Source organism: Trichomycterus rosablanca, chromosome 6 (genome assembly GCF_030014385.1).
Source record: "Trichomycterus rosablanca isolate fTriRos1 chromosome 6, fTriRos1.hap1, whole genome shotgun sequence".
Taxonomy (NCBI): Eukaryota; Metazoa; Chordata; class Actinopteri; order Siluriformes; family Trichomycteridae; genus Trichomycterus; species Trichomycterus rosablanca.
The window spans coordinates 32,221,758-32,236,877 of NC_085993.1; positions in this window are offsets into that span (position 1 = coordinate 32,221,758).

The window sequence follows — 15,120 nt, forward strand, 5'->3', positions numbered from 1 at the left end:
TTATGGATTTGGTATTGCAGCTGTAAGCGTGTGTGAGAGCATTGTGTATATGTGTGTAGGCAGATGAAAGGCATCCGCTGGAGCCAGACTAACCGTGTAGGTCTCGTATGCTTCGACATTTACGGCATTTAGCAGACACTTTTATCTTTTTGCCGTATTCTAATGATACAGCAGAAAGAAAAGACAGAGAGATGGAAGGAGCTGGAAAAGAGTACAAAGTGACGGTGTGGGAGAGTAACCATTAGTAGCAGATGTTACTGTTTGAGTGTGGGAAAGATGAGGCAGGTTTTAAGTAAAGGCTAAATATAGTGGTTTGGATGATGACATGCAACTACCATCCACTGACATTAGTGCAAGTAGAGAATGTATTTATTTATTTATTAGGATTTTACCATCATGTTTTACACACTTTGGTTACATTCATGACAAGACAGGTACAGTAGTTACTTGTTACACAAGATTCATCAGTTCATCAGAAAATTCCAAACTCCACACAGAAAGGACCCTCCACCTGGGAATCGAGTCCTGGACCTTCTTGCTGTGAGGTGACAGTGCTACCCACCAAGTCCCTGTGCTGTCCGTGCAAATAGAAAAACAAATTGTGAAAAAGTTTAGAAAATGATCAGATTTATCTGCACCGTATGAACAAGATAATGTTTGTACATCACTATCAATTTGTAGGATAGCCCAAGAGTCCCTACTTTTTACTCATCTTGTGCTGCTGTAAAAGAAGGTCCTGGGTTTAATCCCCAGGCAGGGCGGTCTGGGTCCTTTCTGTGTTGAGTTTGCATGTTCTCTCCGTGTCTGCATGGGTTTCCTCCGGGAGCTCCGGATTCCTCCCACAGTCCAAAAACATGCAGTCAGGTTAATTGGAGACACTGAATTGCCCTATAGGGGAATAGGTGTGTGTAAGTGTTTGTGTGTGTATGTGTAGGTGTGTCTGCCCTGTGATGGACTGGCCCCCTCCAGGGTGTTACTGTGTGCCTTGCGCCCATTGAAAAGCTGGGATAGGCTCCAGCACACTAATTGAATAAGCGGTTAAGACAGTGAGTGAGTGAGTGAGTGCTGCTGTAACAGCCATCACCCATCAGGAAATGCTTTCTATAAGAGTTTGGACCATGTGTGTGGGGAATTATGCCCATTCCGTCGTACTGAGCATTTATGAGATCAGGCACTGATGTTAGACAAATAATCTGGCTCAGGTTCGAATTAATATCAATGTGGTTGAGGTTAAGGCTCTGTGCAGGCTCTGTGTCTTTATAGATCGTACTTTGCCCAAAGAAGACAGTTATGTTGAAACTGATAGGACCTTCCCAAAATTGTTGCGACAATGTTTGAAGGCAATATTTTATATCAATGGTTTTATACATCTGTTAGCAAAGCATTTGACTAAAATATCTAAACTTGATAATTAAAGGAGTTCAACTATTTTTGGCCAAATGAAGTATATTGCTCTAAGCTTTTGTCTAATTAACATTACATGACCAAATGTATGTGGACACTCAAACATAATGTCCGTGTTTGGTTGCTAAACACAGTAAAACACAGGGTGCAGAGTAGGAAAACATGCTGAGTGGCAGTTCATTGCAACGCAACACACCCATTCACTCATACCTAGAGAGGCAGCACTATAGCTTGATGGGTAGCACTGTTGCCTCACAGCAAGAAGGTCCAGTATTTGATTCCCAAGTGAAGAGGTCTGGTTCCTTTCTGTATTGAGTTTGCATGTTCTTTCCCGCGTCTGTGTGGAGTTTCTTCTGAAAGTTCCAATTTCCTCCTACAGTCCAAACACTATAAAACCCTCACAAACTATAGAATTTATATTCTGGCTTATACTAGCTTGGTGTACCATCCAAAATATGCAGGCCTGCAACATCAAAGATCAGCTGTGTGTGTGTTAAGAGGGGGGGGGAATACTGTAGATACAGGATCAGAGGGTCAGACAAGGACAAGCTTTATGGTGCACCGATTTAGACTTTAGACTTGAACAAAGAAGAAAACAAAAGAATACAAGAAGACAAAAGACAATGTACTCTTTTATTTTATTACTAATTTAAACTCCAGGCGGCACGGTGGCTAAGTGGGTAGCATTGTCGCCTCACAGCAAGAAAGTCCTAGGTTCTTTCTGTGTGGAGTTTGTTTGTTTGTTTCCCCATGTCTGTGTGGGTTTCCTCCGGGTGCTCCGGTTTCCTCCCACAGTCCAAAGACATGCAAGTAAGGTGAATTGGAGATACTAAATTGTTCATGACTGTGTTTGATATTACCTTGTGACCTGATGAATCTTGTGTAATGAGTAACTACCCTTTCTGTCATTGGTGTAAAACATGACATTACAAATCCTAATAAAACCAACAGTCAAGCTAAGATAGACAGATAGATACTTTATTTATCTTGAGGAAGACATGCAAGTGAGGGGAACTGGAGATACTAAAATTGCCCATCATGGTTTTTAACACTGAACCTGAACTGATGAATCATGTGTAGCCTGTAACTACCTGTCTTGTCATTTATGTAACCAAAGTGTAAAACATGACCTAGGAGCAATTTAAAGTAGCTAGTTCTGCTTTTGTTGGAAAGTTAAGGGAAACGCAAATGGAAATTGTTTATAATATAGGAAACTCTTTATAATCATTGAGGAAAAAACTGAACACATCTTCAGAAAGCTTGTTCTAAGTATGTAATGTATAGAAAATGTAAAATGTAAATCTGAAATTACTAGTAGTAAATAATATCTATCAAAGTGGTGTTTTGCATTGAGTATCTTTTCTCTCATGCACAAGCAGTGATTTTCTTTGCTGAGTAATCCAAAAGAAAAAGAGTAGTATCAGCAAAAAAGCATGATTTGGTCTAAGCATTGTACACAATGTAATCAAGTGTCTATGTTTAGACCTTACGCCCACCAAAATGTGTTCACTGCATTTCATTTTCAAAATATCCCACAACATCTGTATGCATTTTGCTTATAATTGTTTACATAGACAGAATGACGAGACACTAAAAACAGACCTTGCCAAAAAATCAATTATAAAGAAGCTATACTGTACTTTAATTATCTAAATGTATGCATCGCATTTAACTATTATATTTTTAATCACTCAAAACATGTACTTCTAAAAACAAAGCTATATTTGTCTACTATGACACCTCACTCACTGTGTAGTGAAGCTAATATGTTTTACAATTCATTACATGCATCTGTAATACTGAATTTACATTTTAAAACAATGCTCTATATGAAGGCTTAACTGGAGTTTTGATTTTATTGCGCAAACCCACTTTGTTCATTTATATGTTTATGTATTGTTTTTAAATAAGTTTAATAGTAGAATCAGATAAATGTAACTTAAGTGCATATCTTTCTATTCACATTGTATTTAAAAATCTAAATCAGCGTATTAACATAATCGCCAAATGAATTATGTTTCCTCTTCATTAAGAGCTTTACCAAAAGAGTCATGTAGTCCTGTAGACTAAGATAAGATAAAAACTACTATCAGTAATATTTTTAGCAGTTGCTGGATACATTACCTCACCACAATGTGGGCCATTCTATACAGTGACTTTAAGCCTCACCCAACGCTTAGATGTGTATAAAATAAATTATATGCTTCTTACTTGGTAGAAACCATTTGGGAAAATCCCTTTCCTGCTCTGTGATGAATTTTGTGTTGTTGTTCTGCACAAATCTATGACATCGACTGCATTGACATCTTTAGGATGCCCCGAATTATCAGTTGCGATATAGGATTTCAAGTACAACATCAGTTCACACAGACTGACTACAAAACCCATTGAAAAGTCTTTTTAGAATAGTACATGGTATTATATTTGCAAAAAGAGGGAAGATGGAGCCTTTATTTATATTAGCTTTTTAAAATAGAATGTCCAATAAGATCATGGTATGGGTGTCCACTTGACCAATAAGTGTGTCTTACAATATATGTATATTTATCTGAATACCTTATGTGTGACTATGTATAGTACATTTTGGACTTATTATAGTTTTGCTTTGTACATTTTTGATTTACTCATAATCAAAAACAAAAATAAGAAGTTTTGAAAAATGAAACCTAGAAATAAAAAGAAACCATCACATTTTGATTTTTTAATATACAACAATGCTACATCAATCAATGTACAAAAGCAAATTCCTTGATTAATGTTATACAAATGTTATATATAACATTGTATCTTGCAATAGAAGCACTTTGTAATTCTACAATTACTGACTGTTGTCCATCTGTTTCTCTGCATGCTTTGTTAGCCCCCTTTTATGCTGTTCTTCAATGGTCAGGACCCCCACAGGACCACCACAGAGTATTATAGCACTGCAATAACACTGACATGGTGGTGGTGTGTAAGTGTGTGTTGTGCTGGTATGAGTGGATCAGACACAGCAGTGGTGATGGAGTTTTTAAACACTTTACTGTCCCTGCTTGACTGAGAATAGTCCACCAACCAAAAATATATCCAGCCAACATCTTATTGGTTGTTAAAACCAATAATCAGTTTGGTCAAAAATTGACGTTTTACTGTTTACAAGTAAAGTTGTCATGTATTGATTACATGAAATTATCATTGTGGAAGTTATTATAACTACACGCTTAAGGTATTGTTGACAATATAATAATAATTGCTTCAAATTTAATTCTGAATGTAACAGAGAATTGTTAAAATTAATAACCATTTGCCAGAGTTATGGGCAAAGGTACAGAGGTCCCCTTTGTTGATACAATCTTTCTGAATTATCAAACGTACATATGCTAGTAAGCCATACTCTTTCAAGCTGTATGTAGTTAGACTATAAGCATACCAAATCACATTCTGGTGTATTAAGTAATATGTCAGCATAAAAATGACATTGTTTACTTATTATACACAATTTAGTTCCCTAAATGCAGACTGGTGTGGTTAACATATGCAAAATAAACTTACAATACAGCTTTATAGGATTTCTCAAAACTGGTAAGTGACCACACTGATGAAGCAAAACATTATTGTTCTAAAAAAAAAAAAACGAGTGTGTTTTTGAAACAGGGACTGACCACTAGATTTGTGGGTGTTTAAAAACACACATGCAAACACAAACACACACACACTAGGTTTCCCTCCATCTTTATAATAGCACACTCCAGCCCTTAGGACAGGGCAGAGAGCCTGTGATAAGAATACAATAGGTGTGATTGAAGCTGATAAGGTAAAAAAGCCGGTCTAAGGCCACTATACCATCTGTGTATTGCTTTATATCCTGCTTGTTTTATCACCATTGTTGTATTGCCTCAATGCTAATGGTAGATTTAACTGTGAAAACACAGACACTTCATTTATTTGTGTGTGTGTGTCTGCCTGCCTGTCTGTCTGCCTGTCTGTCTGCCTGTCTATCTATGTGTGCGTGATGATCAAAACCATATGTCCAGATCAACACAATGATAATTTACTAAACTCAAAATCAAGGTTCTGGCAAGATCATATCTGTCCTCTGGCCTGAACCCTATATAAAACCTGTGGGGTGAGCTAAAGAGGTGAGTGCATGAGAGGACCTAAGAGTCTAGACCAAGAGGAACGGTTCCTGCTCTGTATTTACCAGGTTTATTGTATTAGGAGAAGACTAGATGTATTAGGAGAAGGCTAAGAGCTGCTTTATTGGCAATGGGTAGTTGTGCAACATATTAAATGTAGGGGTTCCAGTAGTTGTGGCACATGTGATTTAATAAGGTTAATAAAATTTAACAATATTTCTTGTTAAGGGTTTTCCTTTTCTCTAAATAAATGTACTTTAATTAAATGTTGGATTTTTCTTATTTGTCACCAAAATGTATTTTTGTCACCAAAACCTTTTAACTCATCTTTACCAGGGGTGCCAATAATAGTGTGTGTCTGTGTGTGTGTGTGTGTGTGTGTGTGTGTGTACTATGTAACTGCATCTGCATGTATGGGCTGAGGTCTATTTGCATAGCCAGAGGGGCGGTGTTTTTAGCAATGACTTGGTGCCTTGAAGTCTGTATGGGGCCACAAAGCTGTAGCCTCGGGGCAGCTCGAGAACAAATCACCGCCTTGCTGCCCCGTAAAGAGCAAGAAAGGGCAGGAGGTACAAGAGGGAGGACAAGAGGGGTAGAGAAGAGAACAGAGGCAAGGTGACACCTGTTTGAGTAGCCCCCTCTCCCCCTACATTGCTTCTATTCTTTCAGTTCTATTCTTTCTTTTCTCTTGTGGTTTAGCATGGCGTCAGTACTAAAGCCTTTAGATCCAGCATAAGAGGACTGGGAGACTCGGTTTACTGGAAATGTCCCCTCCCAGTGACAATTTATTATTGGACTAGCCTGACTGGACAATTATTAGACCATACACCGATCAGCCATAACCTTTAAACCACCTCCTTGTTTCTACACTCACTGTCCAAAACTGCTTTTGCGCCGACTGTGCCGTTGTTTTCTATAGAGTGTGGGACACCTAATAGGCGCGCACTGTGCCCTTTTTCCCTTATTGGGCTCGCGATTTTTGCAGAAGTGCACGGTGCATGATGATTAGGGAAGCGCAGCGGCACACTCCATAGGAAACGGTGGCACAGTCAGCGCAAAAGCGGTTTTGCCGCTTCTCATGTGAATGCGCCCTAAGGAAACAATAAAGAAGGCTGATGATTTGTTTTTTATTTTATACTTGTATTATTTTCAGTGTATAAGTGTCAAAAACAACTCCATTGTTTTACATGAGCCAAAAACATATGCAGTTCAACAGGGTCATGGAACGCATTAACAGGTTTCCTATACATCCTAATGGGAAAAAATACCTTGAAACTCAACGTCTTTTGAACTCGACGCCACTTTCAGGACCAATTGATGTAGAGTTTCTCTGAAGCCATGATACCAAGCTTGCTCCTGTCTGGTTGTCCGGTGACATGTGATGCCATCATACCTATCTCTTTTTGGGAACTCATCCAGCATTGCACCGTCTTTTGTGCCTCATAATTGCCCCAAAGGTGGCATGACATCTCATTTCTGGAATAGACTTCTGCCCATAAAGTCATGTTATGCACCAGCTGTTCCACTTAGTGTGGTTGGGGTGCTGCTTGTGCATTTCCGGTCCAGCTGGTCGTGAAGATTCCCTACCGTTCCTTCTTTCCAACTTGTCATATTGTGACAACCAGTTCTCAGTTCTGCACTATCCTTTTTTTTCTTGAAGGTGCAGTGCTTAAGCTAAAGATTCTGAAACTAAAATTCCAATCTTGTCCTGTGCCAGCTTGCACACTATTGAGTTCATTATCAGAAAGCTTTCAGCAACCTGGTTTTAAGACATAGCAAAAGAACATGGCGATGTTTCCAAATTGCATATTCAGGTATATTTAGAGGTCCTATTTTTAATGAGGGCAGAGGTGTGGAAATATTCCTAGACTGAGATGTTCCAAGGCTGTTTTTTATGATTTTATTGTGCATAACGTTTGTATTCTACATAGACTTACTGTACTTTCTGAGCTCACTGTGAACACGACTTTTTTCTGCTACTGTATTTAAATTACACCACTCATTTAGATATTAGACTATAACTTTACTTGTCTGGTGTTTGCTATATTAGATTAACATAACCCAACACAGACATGCAACTGGTAGAGTGGGTCCTGCACAGCATTATGGGTTCTGGAGTCCAGGGTTTCATTCTCGCCTCTGGTTACAGTTCTCTCTAAGTCTGTAGAAGTTTCCTCTGAGTTCTCCAGTTTTCCTATCTCTAAAACAAACAGAAGGTGGACTGATTACTGTTAACTACTTTTGGCTGTAAGTGATAGTGCAAATGTGGGAGTGTGTGTGTTGCCCTGCAATGGACTGGAGCTTTGTACGTGGTGTGTTTCCACATTGCATGGTGGCACCATTGTGGTGGCACCATTATCACCATGATTCTGACCTAGATGATACGTTTTTGTACAAAGCCCATTTAAAAAAAAGTTGGGATATTTTGTAAAATGCAATAAATAGATGAATCAGTGATTCATTAATTCATTGCATCACACTCATCAGTGTTGGGACAAAAGTGTACAGAATGAAGTTGCTGCACATACAGAATGAGGCTGAAATAATCATGGACTTTCCGGACAAAGACATTGCTCTGACGGAAGCATATGTGTCTTTAAAATCCCAATATATGCCTCTGCATCAATGGTTTCTTCACACATATGCAAGTCACCCATGCGCCCATACCATGACAGATGTTGGCTTTTGGACCTTTCACTGATGACAGTCTGGATAGTCCTTTTCCTTTTCGACAAAGAGGACACCATGTTTGTTTTTCCCAAAACCAAGCTGGGCTCATCTGATACTCATCTGCACACGTTTTTACAGTCTTTCATACCAACTTAGATTAGCTCAGGCCCAGAGAACTTGGAGGCTTAAAATTGATGTCTGCCTATCTCTTTGCACAATAGAGTTTCAGGGTGCATTTATTGATGCAACGGTTGACTGTGTTGAGTGACATTAGTTTTATGAAGTACTCCTGAGCCTGTGTGGATATACTATATTTATTGCAGTAGCTTGATGGTTTTCATGCAAAGCTGTCTAAGAGCTCAAAGTCACCCACATTGAACAGTGGTTTCTGGCTTTGCCCTAAACAGACTGAGATCTCTCCAGATTCCCTGGATCTTTTCTTTGTATGTTTGTCAGTTAAATTAAGATTCAGGACAAATAACAAATCACTGATTCTTCTTATTGCCTTTTACAAAACGGCCCAACTGTTTTTGAAAATGAGGTTTGTAGCGTATCTGAGATCTGTAAAATCTGTTGACTTAATATCTCCTGGTATAATGACTAGTCCGCATGTATGTGTGTGTGTGTGTGCGTATGTGCGTTTGTGTGTGTAAGCATGTGTATTTGTGGTACGGGTCTGCACCCTTCCTTCTCCCTTTGTCCTGGCTGTCTGCTGCCTGAAACATGAGCCAGATTGAAGAGAATGGAGCTGGGATTTGTAGCAGCACTATGGACGGATTAGCAAAACTGATCTCAGGCCTGATATAGAATCACCTTCCTCTTCACATCCTCATCCTCTTTAGCTTTGAATAATAGTCAGTACAGAGTGTGGGTGAGTGTGAGGAGGTTTTAAGTGACAGGCAATGACTGACATACATATCCTCACTTCACACATCCTCCTAAAACACCGTACATGTCTGGATCTGTCTGTGTGTGGGACAGACAGTTACATCTATTTTCATGGTTATAACACTGACATAGAAAAGTTTCTCTGACTCATTTTGTGTGATTCTGTAAAATTCACCTATTAAGTGATATTGAGAAGGCCTCTTCCAGTTTAGAACCCTGAGTTCCTGTTTACAGTTTGAACAGTTCTGCAAGTCCTGCAAGCAGCTGTAACCTATGTAGAAACACAGTGGCCACTTAAAATAATTGTGCATATTACTCCCAAACTGTTTACCAGCTAAATATGTGACTCCACCTAGATGTCATCTTTTCTCACTTTTGCATGGGCTAAAGATTTATCTTAGATTCGTTTTTCTTTTGAAAGAAATATGCTCTCTTGATCAGAAAGTGTTAACTGATAAAAGTTTAGAGGATAATAAACACACATTGTGCGTAATAAAAGAGCACTGGTTTCTAACTGTATACCTACAGTCAGTGCAAACAGGGAATATGATTCTAATAAAGAGGCCAGTGAGTGTAAACAGTAATAAAACCCAAAAAACACTGCTACACCTGATACACTCATACTAGAACAACACACACTACCATGTTTGTACTATTGCAATGCTGGGAATGGTCCACCTCCCAAACAACATCATCAGATTACTTAAAAAATAATTGTTTGTTTGTTTATTAGGATTTTAACGTCATGTTTTACACTTTGGTTATATTCATGACAGGAACGGTAGTTACTCATTACACAAGGTTCATCAGTTCACAAGGTTATATCGAACACAGTCTTGGACAATTTTGTATCCCCAATTCACCTCACTTGCATGTCTTTGGACTGTGGGAGGACACCGGAGCACCCGGAGAAAACCCACTCGGACATGAGGAGAACATGCAAACTCCACACAGAAAGGACCCGGACCGCCCCACCTGGGGATCAAACCCAGGACCTTCTTGCTGGGAGGCGACAGTGCTACCCACTTAGCCACTGTGCCGCCCTAAAAAATAATTAATAATAATTAATAAATGGGGTACTGAAGGTGAGGTGCACAATATACATATATATGTACGAGGGATCTTCAAAAAGTTTCGGTGAGGGTGGGAGGAGTAGTAATTGGTCGTGTCTGAGAGACTGAGAAACAGCTTATAGTCCGGATTTAACAGCATCTGATTTCCACCTTTTCCACAGTTTAAAGAAGCTTTAAGGGGAAGAATATTTTTATGTGATGATGATTTGATGATTTGATTTGTGGTGCATCAGTGGCTACACGCTTAAAAAAGTTATTTAAAAAAATGCATTGGAAAAATGACTGTGTAGAAAAGTGATGTAATTTGTTTGTGAAATTCTTAAAATAATAGAGTTTAAAAAAGTGAGGAAACTTTTTTAAGAACCCTATATATATGTATATATATATATATACATATATATATATATATATATATATATATATATATATATATATATATATATATATATATATTAGGGCTGTCGAAGTTAACGCGATAATAACGCATTAACGCAATCTCAATTTAACGCGATTAAAAAAATTAGTGCCATTAACGCAAATGACATTACGAGATTTTTTCACTTCTAAAACTAAAGCGATTCATTTTTCACCCACGGGAGACAGATTGAATTATTCTCACTGACCACGCTCACACGCACGTTTAATGTTCTTTAGTTCCGTTTGAGAAAAAAACCCTTAAAAATAGAGCTAACAGTGAAGATAACCGGTTACAAAAGCAGCGACCGCTGTGTTTGTGTTCAATACTCTGTTCACAGTGTCGATACAAGTGATTCAGGAGTCGACTCATTGTAAGCGCAGCGTAAATTTCTTTTCTCAGTCATCTCTCCGTGTTTACTGTTATGATGAATGATGCGGTTGTAAATAAACACCAAATACTACAGAACATTCTGTGTGACTCGCTTACCTTATAAAGCTCAGGCTTAATTATACTGGTTATTACCACAGAGCGGGAGTCGACTCAGAGTCGTTTACGATTTACCGAGGTGAACCACGAACGTGCTGATAGAATCGGCTCAGATGGGATCGGACTGTATTATCTTTTTAAAGTAAATATTTCAATCAGCAGAATCGCATCGCATGTATGATGTGCACAACGTTAATTACGTGCGTTTATTAATGAACGTTTACGTTAGCTTGTCAGAAGCTTTCTTAATTATGTCTGTGCGGTGTTTTTTCTTTACAATTAGTGATGGCAAGCAACTGTTCCACTGCACTATTTTACAATAAACACTACACTATTCCATAATGCTCCAGATTGCATCATTCTAAATAGGTATCGGTATCGGCGAGTACAAAAATACATGTACTTGTACTCGTACTCGGTTGGGAAAAAATGGTATCGATGCATCCCTAGTGAAAACACACTCACTTCGTGTAGAAACGTCCATCAAACCATTGTCACGATACAACCACAGAAAAGTCTGTTACAGTAACCGCGCATCTGACATATATACGAAGTCAAGGTTCTCTGCTAGATAGTATTACTGCCTAAAATGTGAGTGACTAAAACTCCCTTACAGTTTTCTCTTGTCCCAGCAGTTTTTAACATCAGTACATTTAGCATAAAATATGTTCACCATTTTAATTGTAACATTTCACTTAAAAATCCTTGTTTTCTATAACATTTACACAGATTTTTTTTAATGCGATTAATCGCGATTAACTATGTAAAATTCTGAGATTAATCGCGATTAAAAATTTTAATCGTTTGACAGCCCTAATATATATACGTATATATATATAACCAGCCATGACATTAAAACCACCTCCTTGTTTCTACACACATTGTCCATTTTATCAGCCCCACTTACCATATACAGTGTATCACAAAAGTGAGTACACCCCTCACATTTCTGCAGATATTTAAGTATATCTTTTCATGGGACAACACTGACAAAATGACACTTTGTCACAATGAAAAGTACTCTGTGTGCAGCTTATATAACAGTGTAAATTTATTTTTCCCTCAAAATAACTCAATATACAGCCATTAATGTCTAAACCACCGGCAACAAAAGTGAGTACACCCCTAAGAGACTACACCCCTAAATGTCCAAATTGAGCACTGCTTGTCATTTTCCCTCCAAAATGTCATGTGATTTGTTAGTGTTACTAGGTCTCAGGTGTGCATAGGGAGCAGGTGTGTTCAATTTAGTAGTACAGCTCTCACACTCTCTCATACTGGTCACTGAAAGTTCCAACATGGCACCTCATGGCAAAGAACTCTCTAAGGATCTTAAAAGACGAATTGTTGCGCTACATGAAGATGGCCAAGGCTACAAGAAGATTGCCAACACCCTGAAACTGAGCTGCAGCACAGTGGCCAAGATCATCCAGCATTTTAAAAGAGCAGGGTCCACTCAGAACAGACCTCGCATTGGTCGTCCAAAGAAGCTGAGTGCACGTGCTCAGCGTCACATCCAACTGCTGTCTTTGAAAGATAGGCGCAGGAGTGCTGTCAGCATTGCTGCAGAGATTGAAAAGGTAGGGGGTCAGCCTGTCAGTGCTCAGACCATACGCCGCACACTACATCAAATTGGTCTGCATGGCTGTCACCCCAGAAGGAAGCCTCTTCTGAAGTCTCTACACAAGAAAGCCTGCAAACAGTTTGCTGAAGACATGTCAACAAAGGACATGGATTACTGGAACCATGTCCTATGGTCTGATGAGACCAAGATTCATTTGTTTGGTTCAGATGGTCTCAAGCATGTGTGGCGGCAATCAGGTGAGGAGTACAAAGATAAGTGTGTCATGCCTACAGTCAAGCATGGTGGTGGGAATGCCATGGTCTGGGGCTGCATGAGTGCAGCAGGTGTTGGGGAGTTACATTTCATTGAGGGACACATGAACTTTAATATGCACTGTGAAATACTGAAGCAGAGCATGATCCCCTCCCTCTGGAAACTGGGTCGCAGGGCAGTGTTCCAGCATGATAATGACCCCAAACACACCTCTAACACGACCACTGCTTTATTGAAGAGGCTGAGGGTAAAGGTGATGGACTGGCCAAGCATGTCTCCAGACCTAAACCCAATAGAACATCTTTGGGGCATCCTCAAGCGGAAGGTGGAGGAGCGCAAAGTCTCGAATATCCGCCAGCTCCGTGATGTCGTCATGGAGGAGTGGAAAAGCATTCCAGTGGCAACCTGTGAAGCTCTGGTAAACTCCATGCCCAGGAGAGTTAAGGAAGTTCTGGGAAATAATGGTGGCCACACAAAATATTGACACTTCAGGAACTTTCACTAAGGGGTGTACTCACTTTTGTTGCCGGTGGTTTAGACATTAATGGCTGTATATTGAGTTATTTTGAGGGAAGAATAAATTTACACTGTTATATAAGCTGCACACAGACTACTTTTCATTGTGTCAAAGTGTCATTTTGTCAGTGTTGTCCCATGAAAAGATATACTTAAATATTTGCAGAAATGTGAGGGGTGTACTCACTTTTGTGATACACTGTAGAAGCACTTTGTAGTTCTACAATTACTGACTGTAGTCCATCTGTTTCTCTGCATGCTTTGTTTTTACACCTCCATGCTGCCTCTGCCGGCCAAAAAAGTCAATGCAGAAGGAAACGACTCCAACATGGCTCACTGCCAAACTCGTTCAGCAGCTAAGCCGCATTACATGTATTTGTCGAACATCTTATTTTAAACCATTGGTATTTGTATGGATTTGTTTCCTCTAGTGCTGCTGAACAGCCTCCACTCCAGGCAGGTTTCCACTTGATATTGAAACATTTTGCCACAAGAGCATTAGTGAAACCATGCAATGATTATGGGAAATCTGTTAGGCAAACATTTGCAGTTAATTAACCTCAGAGGTGTTGGATGAGGGTGATAACTTGTGCACAGAGGCTTTTAGCTTCTTTCCCAAGACGCCTTAAATGCGTTGAAGCTGTAATTGCTGCCAAAGGTGCACCCTTAGGATGAATTAAATGTTCATCCTAAATGATCTCATCCAACATCTCATCCCGCAAATAATCTTGCCTGAATGGGCTAAAGGACCTATATATTAATTCTCATGGTTTTAAAAGGGGATTTCCAACAAACTCCTGGTTTGATGCCCAGATACATTTGGCAAAATAATCTATGCAAGGATTTAAATGACCCCACATACATTGTCCATGCTTCTGTCATGTCCATGTTCTTGCAAATCATCAAAGTATTTTATAATCTGTTCATTCACCTGACATATCCTCTTATGTAAGCCATACATGTTAAACAAATTGCTATAACAAAATTATCAAAATTGGCCGAGGTGGCAGTTTTACAAATCAGGAAATTGTGGTTTCACTCAGCAGACTATAACATGCTGTGTATTAAAAATCTCATATGCTCGCTAACATCCCGTGCACACATTACACACCTACGCATTCTACACCACACCTAAAAAATAAGATGTAGTCTCAGGTGCCAATATTTAACCACAAGACTTGGATAAGTCTTAGATAAGCTTCAGCTTAGCACCCTGATTTGAATTCTACATTTATTTTTCCATAAACTTGACAAAGTACTAAACCTTCTTAATAATTCATAGAATCAGCATTTGCTAAATGAAAGTAAGCAACATGTTAAGACATACTGCCGTCAAACTAAGATACAAAAAACAAGATATCTCAGGATTTGTTCAGAAGTGTCTAGCCCAGACTGTGGGTTTGAAGGGTGGAGACCTTGTTTAAGCAGAACCCCGAAAACATGCCAATCTCCATCTGCTTTTGTGGTTTTGATGTCTGCATCTATCAGCAAGTGTACACCTTTCTGTCTCGCACAGTCTGTACCCTGCTTAACTGCTGAACTGAGGTTTTACAGCAAAAATAATCTTTTATACCCACAGGGTGACTTGTACATGTAAATTTATTTCTAATCATGCTTCTGATATTTTTCTCTCATTTATATGCTTCATGATTTACATTTTTGTAAAAAAAAAAACATTTTGATGTAGTTCGCTCAGAGAAATATTTAACAGTA